This window comes from Pristiophorus japonicus, chromosome 1, assembly GCF_044704955.1.
Source record: "Pristiophorus japonicus isolate sPriJap1 chromosome 1, sPriJap1.hap1, whole genome shotgun sequence".
Taxonomy (NCBI): Eukaryota; Metazoa; Chordata; class Chondrichthyes; family Pristiophoridae; genus Pristiophorus; species Pristiophorus japonicus.
The window spans coordinates 1941413-1954588 of record NC_091977.1 but is presented as its reverse complement, the minus strand read 5'-3'; positions in this window follow the sequence as shown (position 1 = coordinate 1954588).

Here is a 13176-nt window from a genome sequence, read left to right as displayed (position 1 = left end):
CCCAACTGCTCAACCTTTCCTCATAAGACAATCCCTTCATCCCGGGAGTGTGCCAGTATTTACAGGGGACCCCAGGGGATTGTCAGTATTTACACGGGGTCCCCAGGAGTGCGTCAGTATTTACAGGGGGTCCCCAGGAATGCGTCAGTATTTACAGGGAGTCCCCAGGAGTGCGTCAGTATTTACAGGGGGTCCCCGGGAATGCGTCAGTATTTACAGGAGGTCCCTGGCAGTGTGTCCGTATTTACAGTAAGTGCCCGGGAGTATGTCAGTATTTCCATTGTGTCCCCGGGAGTGTGTCAGTATTTACAGGGGGTCCCTGGGAGTGTGTCAGTATTTATAGGGGGTCCCCGGGAGTGTGTCAGTATTTACAGGGGGTCCGCGGGAGTGTGTCAGTATTTACAGGCGGTCCCTGGGAGTATGTTAGTATCTACAGGGGGTCCCTGGGAGTGTGTCAGTATTTACAGGGGGTCCCCATGAGTGCGTCAGTATTTCCATTGGGTTCCCGGGAGTGTGTCAATATTTATAGGGGGTCCCTGGGAGTGTGTCAGTATTTCCATTGGGTCCCTGGGAGTGTGTCAGTATTTACAGGAGGTCCCTGGGAGTATGTCAGTAATTACAGGGGGTCCCCGGGAGTGTGTCAGTGTTTACACGAGGTCCCCGGGAGTGTGTCAGTATTTACAGGGGGTCCCTGGGAGTGTGTCAATATTTATAGGGGGTCCCTGGGAGTGTGTCAGTATTTATAGGGGGTCCCTGGGAGTGTGTCAGTATTTACAGGGGGTCCCCATGAGTGCGTCAGTATTTCCATTGGGTTCCCGGGAGTGTGTCAATATTTATAGGGGGTCCCTGGGAGTGTGTCAGTATTTCCATTGGGTCCCTGGGAGTGTGTCAGTATTTACAGGAGGTCCCTGGGAGTATGTCAGTAATTACAGGGGGTCCCCGGGAGTGTGTCAGTGTTTACACGAGGTCCCCGGGAGTGTGTCAGTATTTACAGGGGGTCCCTGGGAGTGTGTCAATATTTATAGGGGGTCCCTGGGAGTGTGTCAGTATTTATAGGGGGTCCCTGGGAGTGTGTCAGTATTTACAGGGGGTCCGCGGGAGTGTGTCAGTATTTACACGGGGTCCCCGGGAATGTGTCAGTATTTACAGGAGGTCCCCAGGAGTGTGTCAGTATTTACAGGCGGTCCCTGGGAGTATGTTAGTATCTACAGTGGGTCCCCATGAGTGCGTCAGTATTTCCATTGGGTTCCCGGGAGTGTGTCAGTATTTACAGGGTGTCCCCGGGAGTGTGTCAGTATTTACAGGGGGTCCCCGGGAGTGCGTCATTATTTACAGGAGGTCCCTGGGAGTATGTCAGTAATTACAGGGGGTGCTCGGGAGTGTGTCAGTATTTACAGGGGGTGCTTGGGAGTGTGTCAGTATTCACAGGGGGTCCCCTGGAGTGTGTCAGTATTTACAGGGGGTCCCTGGAAGTGTGTAGGTATTTACAGGGGTCCCTGGGAGTGTGTCAGTATTTACAGGGAGTCCCCGGGAATGTGTCAGTATTTACAGGGGGTGCTCGGGAGTGTGTTAGTATTTACAGGGGGTCCCCGGGAATGTGTCAGTATTTACAGGGGTTTCCCGGAGGTGTCAATATTTACAGGAGGTCCTCGGGAGTGTGTCAGTATTTACAAGGAGCCCCATAGTGTATCACTATATACTTACTCGGTCACTGAGGTAAACACGCCCCAGATGTTGGGGAACCCTCTGCTGGTGTGAGCCCGGGCTGGAGCCCCGAGGACACGGGGGTGACATCGAGCGCAACATCTGCAAAAGATCGGACATGAGAGGGGCATCACAGAGGAGTCAGCAATCAATTTCTTCCTCCAAGCTGTTCTCTAGTAACGCCCAGACACCGTTTCCTCTTGTCAAGGCGACGAGCCTCACATTGGGTATTAAGATTTGGCAGGTGAACTATTCGCCTGTGGGTGGCTTTGCAGCCCACCCCAAATGCCGCCCCTCCCGCGTGTAGGCTCTGCTTGTGCTCACTCCACACACGTTCACTCCACACATGCTCACTCCCTCGCTCACACCACACACGCAGACTCCCTCGCTCACTCCACACGCGCTCACTCCAAACGTGCTCACTCCATACACGCTCACTCCACACGTGCTCACTCCAAACGTGCTCACTCCACACACGCTCACTCCACACACGCTCACTCAACACACTCACCCCATACATGCTCACTCCACACACGCTCACTCCAAACGTGCTCACTCCATACACGCTCACTCCACACACGCTCACTCCAAACGTGCTCACTCCACACGCGCTCACTCCAAACGTGCTCACTCCACACACGCTCACTCCACACACTCACTCCACACACGCTCACTCCATACAGGCTCACTCCCTCTCTCACACCACACACGCTCACTCCACACACGCTCACTGAACACGCTCACTCCACACACGCTCACCCAACACGCTCACTCCACACACGCTCACTCCACACGCGCTCACTCCACACGCTCACTCCACACACGCTCACTCCACACACGCTCACTCCACACACGCTCACTCCACACACGCTCACCCAACACGCTCACTCCACACACGCTCACCCAACACGCTCACTCCACACACGCTCACCCAACACGCTCACTCCACACACGCTCACCCCACACACGCTCACTCCACACACGCTCACCCCACACACGCTCACTCCACACACGCTCACTCCACACACGCTCACCCAACACGCTCACTCCACACACGCGCACCCAACACGCTCACTCCACACACGCTCACTCCACACACGCTCACTCCACACACGCTCACTCCACACACGCTCACTCCACACACGCTCACCCCACACACGCTCACCCCACACGCGCTCACTCCACACACGCTCACTCCACACACGCTCACTCCACACACGCTCACTCCACGCACGCTCACTCCACGCACGCTCACTCCACGCACGCTCACTCCACACACGCTCACCCCGCACACGCTCACTCCACACACGCTCACTCCACACACGCTCACTCCACACACGCTCACCCCACACGCGCTCACCCCACACACGCTCACCCCACACACGCTCACTCCACACACGCTCACTCCACACACGCTCTCCACACACGCGCTCACTCCACACGCGCTCACTCCACACGCGCTCACCCCACACACGTTCACTCCACACGCGCTCACTCCACACGCGCTCACTCCACACACGCTCACTCCACACACGCTCACCCCACGCGCTCACTCCACACACGCTCACTCCACACACGCTCACTCCCTCGCTAACTCCACACGTGCTCACTCCACACACGCTCACCCAACACGCTCACTCCACACACGCGCACCCAACACGCTCACCCCACACGCGCTCACTCCACACACGCTCACTCCACACACGCTCACTCCACACACGCTCACCCCACACGCTCACTCCACACACGCTCACTCCACACACGCTCACCCCACGCGCTCACTCCACACACGCTCACTCCACACACGCTCACTCCAAACGTGCTCACTCCACACGCGCTCACTCCAAACGTGCTCACTCCATACACACTCACTCCACACACTCACTCCACACACTCACTCCACACACGCTCACTCCATACAGGCTCACTCCCTCGCTCACACCACACACGCTCAGTCCACACACGCTCACCCAACACGCTCACTCCACACACGCTCACCCCACGCGCTCACTCCACACATGCTCACTCACTCCCTCGCTCACACCCCACGCACTCACTCCACACACGCTCACTCCACACACGCTCACTCCACACACGCTCACTCCACACACGCTCACTCCATACAGGCTCACTCCCTCGCTCACACCACACACGCTCACTCCACACACGCTCACCCAACACGCTCACTCCACACACGCTCACCCAACACGCTCACTCCACACACGCTCACTCCACACGCTCACCCAACACGCTCACTCCACACACGCTCACTCCACACACGCTCACTCCACACACGCTCACTCCATACAGGCTCACTCCCTCGCTCACACCACACACGCTCACTCCACACACGCTCACCCAACACACTCACTCCACACACGCTCACTCCACACGCGCTCACTCCACACATGCTCACTCCACACACGCTCACTCCACACACGCTCACCCAACACACTCACTCCACACACGCTCACCCAACACGCTCACTCCACACACGCTCACTCCACACGCGCTCACTCCACACAAGCTCACCCCGCGCGCTCACTCCACACGCGCTCACTCCACACACGCTCACTCCACACACGCTCACTCCACACACGCTCACCCCACACGCTCACTCCACACGCGCTCACTCCACACACGCTCACTCCACACACGCTCACTCCACACACGCTCACTCCACACACGCTCACCCCACGCGCTCACTCCACACACGCTCACTCCACACACGCTCACTCCACACACGCTCACTCCACACAGGCTCACTCCACACACGCTCACCCCACACACGCTCACTCCACACGCGCTCACTCCACACACGCTCACTCCACACACGCTCACTCCACACACGCTCACCCCACGCGCTCACCCCACACACGCTCACTCCACACACGCTCACTCCACACACGCTCACTCCACACACGCTCACTCCACACACGCTCACTCCACACACGCTCACTCCACGCACGCTCACTCCACACACGCTCACTCCACACACGCTCACCCCACGCGCTCACTCCACACACGCTCACTCCACACACGCTCACTCCACACACGCTCACCCCACGCGCTCACTCCACACGCTCACTCCACACGCGCTCACCCCACGCGCTCACTCCACACACACACTCCCTCGCTCACTCCACACACGCTCACTCCACACACGCTCACTCCACACACGCTCACTCCACACACGCTCACTCCACACACGCTCACTCCACGCACGCTCACTCCACACACGCTCACTCCACACATGCTCACCCCACACACACTCACTCCACACACGCTCACTCCACACACGCTCACCCCACGCGCTCACTCCACACACGCTCACTCCACACACGCTCACATCACACACGCTCACCCCACGCGCTCACGCCACACGCTCACTCCACACGCGCTCACCCCACGCGCTCACTCCACACACACACTCCCTCGCTCACTCCACACACGCTCACTCCACACACGCTCACTCCACGCACGCTCACTCCACACACGCTCACTCCACACACGCTCACCCCACACACGCTCACCCCACACACGCTCACTCCACACACGCTCACTCCACACACGCTCACCCCACACGCGCTCACTCCACACGCACTCACCCCACACACGCTCACTCCACACGCGCTCACTCCACACGCGCTCACTCCACACGCGCTCACTCCACACACGCTCACTCCACACACGCTCACCCCACGCGCTCACTCCACACACGCTCACTCCACACACGCTCACTCCCTCGCTAATTCCACACGTGCTCACTCCACACACGCTCACCCAACACGCTCACTCCACACACGCGCACCCAACACGCTCACCCCACACGCGCTCACTCCACACACGCTCACCCCACGCGCTCACTCCACACACGCTCACTCCACACACGCTCACTCCCTCGCTAATTCCACACGTGCTCACTCCACACACGCTCACCCAACACGCTCACTCCACACACGTGCACCCAACACGCTCACCCCACACGCGCTCACTCCACACACGCTCACTCCACACACGCTCACCCCACACGCTCACTCCACACACGCTCACTCCACACGCGCTCACTCCAAACGTGCTCACTCCATACACGCTCACTCCACACACTCACTCCACACACTCACTCCACACACGCTCACTCCATACAGGCTCACTCCCTCGCTCACACCACACACGCTCACTCCACACACGCTCACCCAACACGCTCACTCCACACACGCTCACCCAACACGCTCACTCCACACACGCTCACCCCACGCGCTCACTCCACACATGCTCACTCACTCCCTCGCTCACACCCCACGCACTCACTCCACACACGCTCACTCCACACACGCTCACTCCGCACGCTCACCCCACACACGCTCACTCCACACACGCTCACTCCACACACGCTCACTCCACACACGCTCACTCCATACAGGCTCACTCCCTCGCTCACACCACACACGCTCACTCCACACACGCTCACCCAACACGCTCACTCCACACACGCTCACCCAACACGCTCACTCCACACACGCTCACTCCACACGCTCACTCCACACGCTCACTCCACACACGCTCACTCCATACAGGCTCATTCCCTCGCTCACACCACACACGCTCACTCCACACACGCTCACCCAACACACTCACTCCACACACGCTCACTCCACACGCGCTCACTCCACACACGCTCACTCCACACACGCTCACTCCACACACGCTCACCCAACACACTCACTCCACACACGCTCACCCAACACACTCACTCCACACACGCTCACTCCACACGCGCTCACTCCACACAAGCTCACCCCATGCGCTCACTCCACACGCGCTCACTCCACACACACTCACTCCACACACGCTCACTCCACACACGCTCACCCCACACGCTCACTCCACACGCGCTCACTCCACACACGCTCACTCCAGACACGCTCACTCCACACACGCTCACCCCACGCGCTCACTCCACACACGCTCACTCCACACACGCTCACTCCACACAGGCTCACTCCACACACGCTCACCCCACACACACTCACTCCACACGCGCTCACTCCACACACGCTCACTCCACACACGCTCACTCCACACACGCGCACCCCACGCGCTCACCCCACACACGCTCACTCCACACACGCTCACTCCACGCACGCTCACTCCACGCACGCTCACTCCACACACGCTCACTCCACACACGCTCACTCCACACACGCTCACCCCACGCGCTCACTCCACACGCTCACTCCACACGCGCTCACCCCACGCGCTCACTCCACACACACACTCCCTCGCTCACTCCACACGCGCTCACTCCACACACGCTCATTCCACACACATTCACTCCACTCATGCTCACTCCCTCGCTCACTCACACATGCTCACTCCCCAGGTGCTCACCCCACACATGCTCACTCCCTCGTTCACTCCACACAAGACCAGGTTCTTTCCTGCAAAGGAGAGGTTGCGTAGCTTCCACCATCCCAGTTTATGTTTGGCTTTAGTGATACGCTCCTTCCAGTTTTTGGCGCTGCCCCTTCTGCTCGAACCATATTCCCAACACCTTCAGGTAATCTGACTTAACAGTGAAGGGAATAAAGGATCGATCAGCCCACCTTCCAAAGAACAGGGCCTCGCTTTTGCTGCAATTAACCTTCGCCCCCGAGGCCAGTTCAAACTGGTCGCAGATTGCTCACAATCTGCGGACCGACTGCGGATCTGAGCAAAAGACGGTGACGTCGTCCATGTACAGGGAGGTCTGGACCTGAGCACCTCCGCTGCCTGGGATTGTCACCCCTCTAATGATCGCATCCTTTCTGATGGACTCGGTAAAGGGTTCGATACAACACACAAACAAGACAGAGGAGAGGGGACAGCCTTGCCTGACTCCAGACCTGATCGGAAAGCTTTCAGTTTCCCACCCGTTGATTAGAACTGTGCTACTGATGTCTGTGTAGAGCAGTTGGATCTAATTGTGGATACCCTCCCAAACCCCATCTTGGAGAGCACGTCCATCAGGTACGTGTGCAATATCCTGTCAAAGGCCTTCTCCTGGTCCAAGCTGATTAAACAGGTGTCCACCGTCCTGTCCCGCACGTAGGCGATCGTATCCCTGAGTAGCGCGAGGCTATCAGAGATCTTCCTGCCGGGACAACGGAGGTCTGGTCCTGCAGACTTGACCCTGTTTGCGAAGACCTTCTGCAGGATCTTGTAATCCACATTGAGCAGCGAAATGGGCCGCCAGTTTTTGATTTCCTCCCTCTCCCTCTTCTGCTTGTAGATGAGGGTGATGATGCCTTTCCTCATTGATTCTGACATACTACCAGCCAGAAGCATACCCCCGTACACTTCCAGCAGGTCTGGGCCCATCCAGTCCCACAGAGCCCAATACAACTCGCCCGGTAAGCCGTCGCTTCCGGGAGTTTTACTCGTCGCGAGGGACCGGACGGCCTTTGTCAGATCGTCCAGAGTTAGCGGGTGGTCCCGCTCACTGTCGTCTAAGACCTCCTAAATATACGACAGGAAAGACTGGATGAGGTGCTAATGAACAATGACACCTGCGCTTGCATAGACAGATCCAGAGTAGGTAAAGGAAGGTGGAAACAGTGGACTCAGTTAAAATTATATGAAAGGGACAATATAAACCAGAAATGATACCATTTGACGAGAGTGAGCAATACGCTCAAGATTACCACGAGTGGATAAGCACGATATTGTTAATAGGGATGTGTGTTATGTTAATATTGTTGATCTATATCCTTAGAAGCCGCAGACAGAACCCTGGACCAGGTATCCAAGTGATGAAAATTAATACTTGGGGTTATAGCTGACTAAGAATGATGATTCTACTGCTCTTAATTATCGGCCTCGACGGGGCAGAGCGAAGGGAACGAGTCCGCCTGATATCCGATCTCAAATGCACGAACGGGAAGAACCAGCTGAAAGAAAATGAGGGCTTGGAATTCACACCTCACCAACAAAGGAAGCCCACAAACAAAACATTCCATTTCTGATCTGGGGGAAGTAAGGTCACAAGGGGGGTATACCGTCTCTAATCGAACTAGGCCGGGAGACTCGCTAAACCCGGAAAGGTTCATATGGGTAAAAGTGGGATCGGAAATAAAACAGTTCCCTAAAGATATGGTGTAAAGAACAACGGACAGGGAAGTCGAAAGCGACCTGTAGGGGGGATGGGCCCTTCGAATTACAGCTTTGGGACCCATTGGAATGCCCTCAGACAACAAAGGGGCCCCCGAGCGGATTGGTGTGGAGATCAGATGGGATAACCTTGTATGAGAATGTACTGCATAAAATATTACACTGATAAATCTCACCGGCCTAGGCCTCAACGCCAAATGCGACCCAAAGATAAAAGCACTGTATGCTCGACTAACACATACGGTATTAACAGAGTATCATAGAAGAACAGGGCCAAGACAACAGGGGCCCTCAAGCCGATATATAGGAAGATTCGAAGCCTCGTAAATGATGTCTTAACGGGGGTAAATAATGGTACATCCGTAGTAAACGCCCTAGACATACAAGTCATACAGGCCCAAGATCACTTCAAAGGGGTCGTGCAGGGGTTACTGGCAAGGCAGGCGAAGGAAGCAATCCATCTGGCAAATGAAGGGATGGGGACGGCGGGGAGCTGAGTAAAAGGGATAACAGTCCTGGAAGGCCACGTCGCCATCATAAACCATTTAATCGACCGAGAATTCGAGAATGAAGAAACAGAAGTTAGAAGGGACCTGTGCCATGAGTATGGAGGATGGATAGTCAGACAGCTAAGGCACGACCTGTCCCTCATTCCTCGGGGGAAGTGCCAGATTGGATTCATGCGACACAATTGCTCCGGATGGCGCAACATCCGGGTCCCCTGGATAACTGCACCCTGAAGCGAATGATCCGGGCATACCCAGCAGCTGCGGGCTGCGTAGGGGAGTGTTCAGGACTGGTGGGGCTAGTTCTCAGCATTCCAGTACTGACTGACGAGGCAGGAGGCCCGTACCCCCAGTTCGAAGTAGATAACATTGGGGTATTCCGACGGGACAAATATTTACAATTCTATCCTACTGACGGATATGCCATAAGACGCAACAAGGCAATGGTGGGAATATCCTTGGAGGGGTGTAGACAGAGGGGTCGATTATCCATATGTCCTCACCCGGTGGGATGTGGAGAGCGAGACCAATGTGGCTATAATCAAACTGAAAACTGTGTTTGGTTGAAAGTCTGGCAGACACGGAGGCCACTCATTCCACTTATCGAGGGAAGGGAGAATACTGAGTGGCAACGACCCTCCTGAAATATATGTATGGTGGAACTGTATGTAACATCATTAACCCAAATGTCTGCTTCACCCCAAGGGTCTCAGTAAGCGTGGGGTGCGCTCGAATGGTCTGTATACATGCGCGGGAGGCTGTTATACTGAATATAAAGGACAGTTTGCGGGATGAGATGGACCAATATGCAAGTGATTTTGCTCCGCCAATTCCACACCTGCCGGAACACTTCAACCAGCTTAAGGACTCACTTGCTACCAGTATCAAATGATATCATCTCATCAAAAGGAACCTCACAAGACTAACAGAGGACAATGAGAAACACCTAGATACGATCCCTTGGTACCGTAGTCTGTGGGATTGGGGAATGAATGTAAACATTCACCCTTGGATTAGAATTATATCTCACATGTTAGTTTTCATTCAATTGTTCTTGGTTTTATGTTGGGCAATGATGCTGTGTATGATGTAGCGTCAGCGTCGAAAATGACAGCGGGCCCAAGCAAAGGCCCAATCATTGGCGGAATCACAACACAGGGCGGAAGCTCACCCACATTTGTTGCTAACAGAAAGTGTCCAGGAAATATTCTGGTAAACGGAAACCACTTACAGAATCTGGTGACTACAGCAGGACCTGGGTGTGCTGAACAGAGAGTTATGGAAGATATTAAGGCCAAGAGATCGGCAATGAGGGCTAAGATTTCCTCATATATCTTTGGGAAAGTTAATGTAACATAGCAGTGGGTACTCGACCTTTTGTGGGCTGAGAGTCCGGAAGACAAAGCCGCTGAGTGGACGGGGAGTAAGGAGCATAGAAAGGCAAAAGAAAAGGCCATTTGGCTCCTGTGGCTGCAGAAGCAAGTCCAACTGCTTAGGGAGCAGGTTGGGACACTTAAGGCAGAGCTCAAAGAGTCCGAGGAGCCAGCCACAAGGTAGGAACGAGGCTTTTAGATGAGTTGAGCGAAGAAAAGCAGGAGAGGCACATTCAGGAGGAAACCTCCTGTAACAAAAGGGAGTACCTGCAGTGTCAGGTAACAGAGACCAAGCTCAAGGAGCAGGTTGCATGGGAGGAGACCACTCGTTTACTGGGGAAAGTAAGCGGGCTGGAGGGGCAACTGAAGGATATTAAGACAGCGTTTCGGATAGCTCGCAGTGTGAATGTCTGAAAATGTATAAGCCATAGAGACAGTGAAGTGAACAAAGAAATCATGGAAGAATAACTAAAAGAATGTCAGACTGCAAATATTACAACATCAGCACAATTAACAGACTTGCTCAAGGTCTAAGTTACTAGTCACGCCAGTAAAATTGTAACGTTTACAAGCAATGTGTGAGAAAGTTCTTTGTGCAATGTGTGAGAAAGTTCTTTGTGAAAAACAGTTGCTGTAACCACTTGCCCTTATTTAATTGGGCAAGGAAGGCCAGGTATCGGCTAATGAGTGGACAAAGGGAAGGAGGGATCACAAAGGATAGGGTGAACTGAATGTCTCTCAATTGTATCACGTACAGGAAGTATATAACCGTTGCGACCCTACATTGTAACGGGGCTTGTCCGAGGGAAGTGGGCGCACTCTGAGGGAGAGCGTTCTTTCGTTCTGATAAGTCCCGGCCGGTGAAACAATTAATAAAGACTGCTTGGTTAGAAGCTGCTTTGGTGTTCGCCTCAGTGTATTCGCTGAAACAGATTGAAGGAAAAAGAATCCAGAATCAACATTTGGTGTCAGAAGTGGGATCTCAACGGACGACTGCCGAAAACTTGCGAATTAAGAGCCAGACTAGCCTTGGACGAGATGGGAGGAAAGTGGCCACTGGAGTGAGTATATTTTAAAATACCACTGCAGTTTCCTTCAGTTTCAAAAGTCTGAGGAAAGTTTGGCCACTCGCTGGTTCTCAGGTAGTGTCTGAACAAGATCCAGGTCAATCTGGCGAATACCGTCTAAACTTAGGAAATAAGTGTCCAAGTCAGGTGTGACATCGACCTTGTATATCACTTGGCCCGACTAGGCACTGATTGGATTTAAACCGCGCGGCGACGCGAAAGGATAGGGAAATCTGGAACCTAGAACAAATTAAGTAAGGCTAATCGCACGGTGACATGAACAGGGAAACCGCGCGGCGACGCGGAGATATAGACAATCGCGCCGCGACGCGTACCGCGCGGCGATGCGGAGGATAGGAAATAAGTGTCCAAGTCAGGTGTGATGTCGACCTTGTATATCACTTGGCCCGTCTAGGCACTGATTGGATTCAAATCGTGGGGCGACGCGATCCGCGCGGCGATGTGGAGGATAGGGCTAGGTTAGATAGGACTAGAATAAATCGCGGGGCGACGCGATCCGCGCGGCGACGTAGAGAATAGGGCTAGGTTAGATAGGGCTAGATCAAATCGCGGGGCGGCGCGATCCGCGTGGTGACGTGGAGGATAGGGCTAGGTTAGATAGGGCGAGATTAAATCTCGCGGCGACGTGAACCGTGCGGCGACGCGGAGGGAAAGAAACCGCAGGGCGACGCGGGACTGTGTAAATTTAAAATTGTACTTATGCCAGGTGTGGCGTCGATCTTGTATATCACTTGGTCCGCCTAGGCTCTGGATAAGGTAACCTAAACCACTGCGGGGCGACACGGGGACAATCAGGACTAATTACAAAAGTTACAATACGCGGGGCGACGCGAGAATGGGTAATCAGTTAGATAAAACTACGGATGCGGGTAGTCCACTACAAAAGTTATGTGAAGAATTCCCTGAAAGAGCTGAACAATTTAGACTGTTATCTGGAGCCCTGAACAAATTATTAGGAGATGACCAATGGCCCCTAGCGTGGAGGTAGCAAAAAAGGCACAGGGATTGATTTGGAGAAGGGGACGAGGGAAAAGGGACAAGAATTTAATTGCCATGTGGCGACATTATTGTCAAAAATTAAAAGATGCATCACTTCTGTCAAGTTGGCAGGAAAACACCAATGAATTAGGATTCTCATTGACAGAAGGAGAACATGTTAAAACCGTAGACGTCTTAAAAAAAGAATGCGCGCACAAAAAACGTACTAAGAGATCCACTGGGACCTATGAGAAAGGTATTGACTGACTACGTAGTCAAATGGTTGGCTTTGCGTTGACCGAGGCTGATGATGAAATTGATGAATGGTCACTGACTCGGCGCCCAACGGCGCCTCCCGCAGTCCCAAGCCCCTTACCA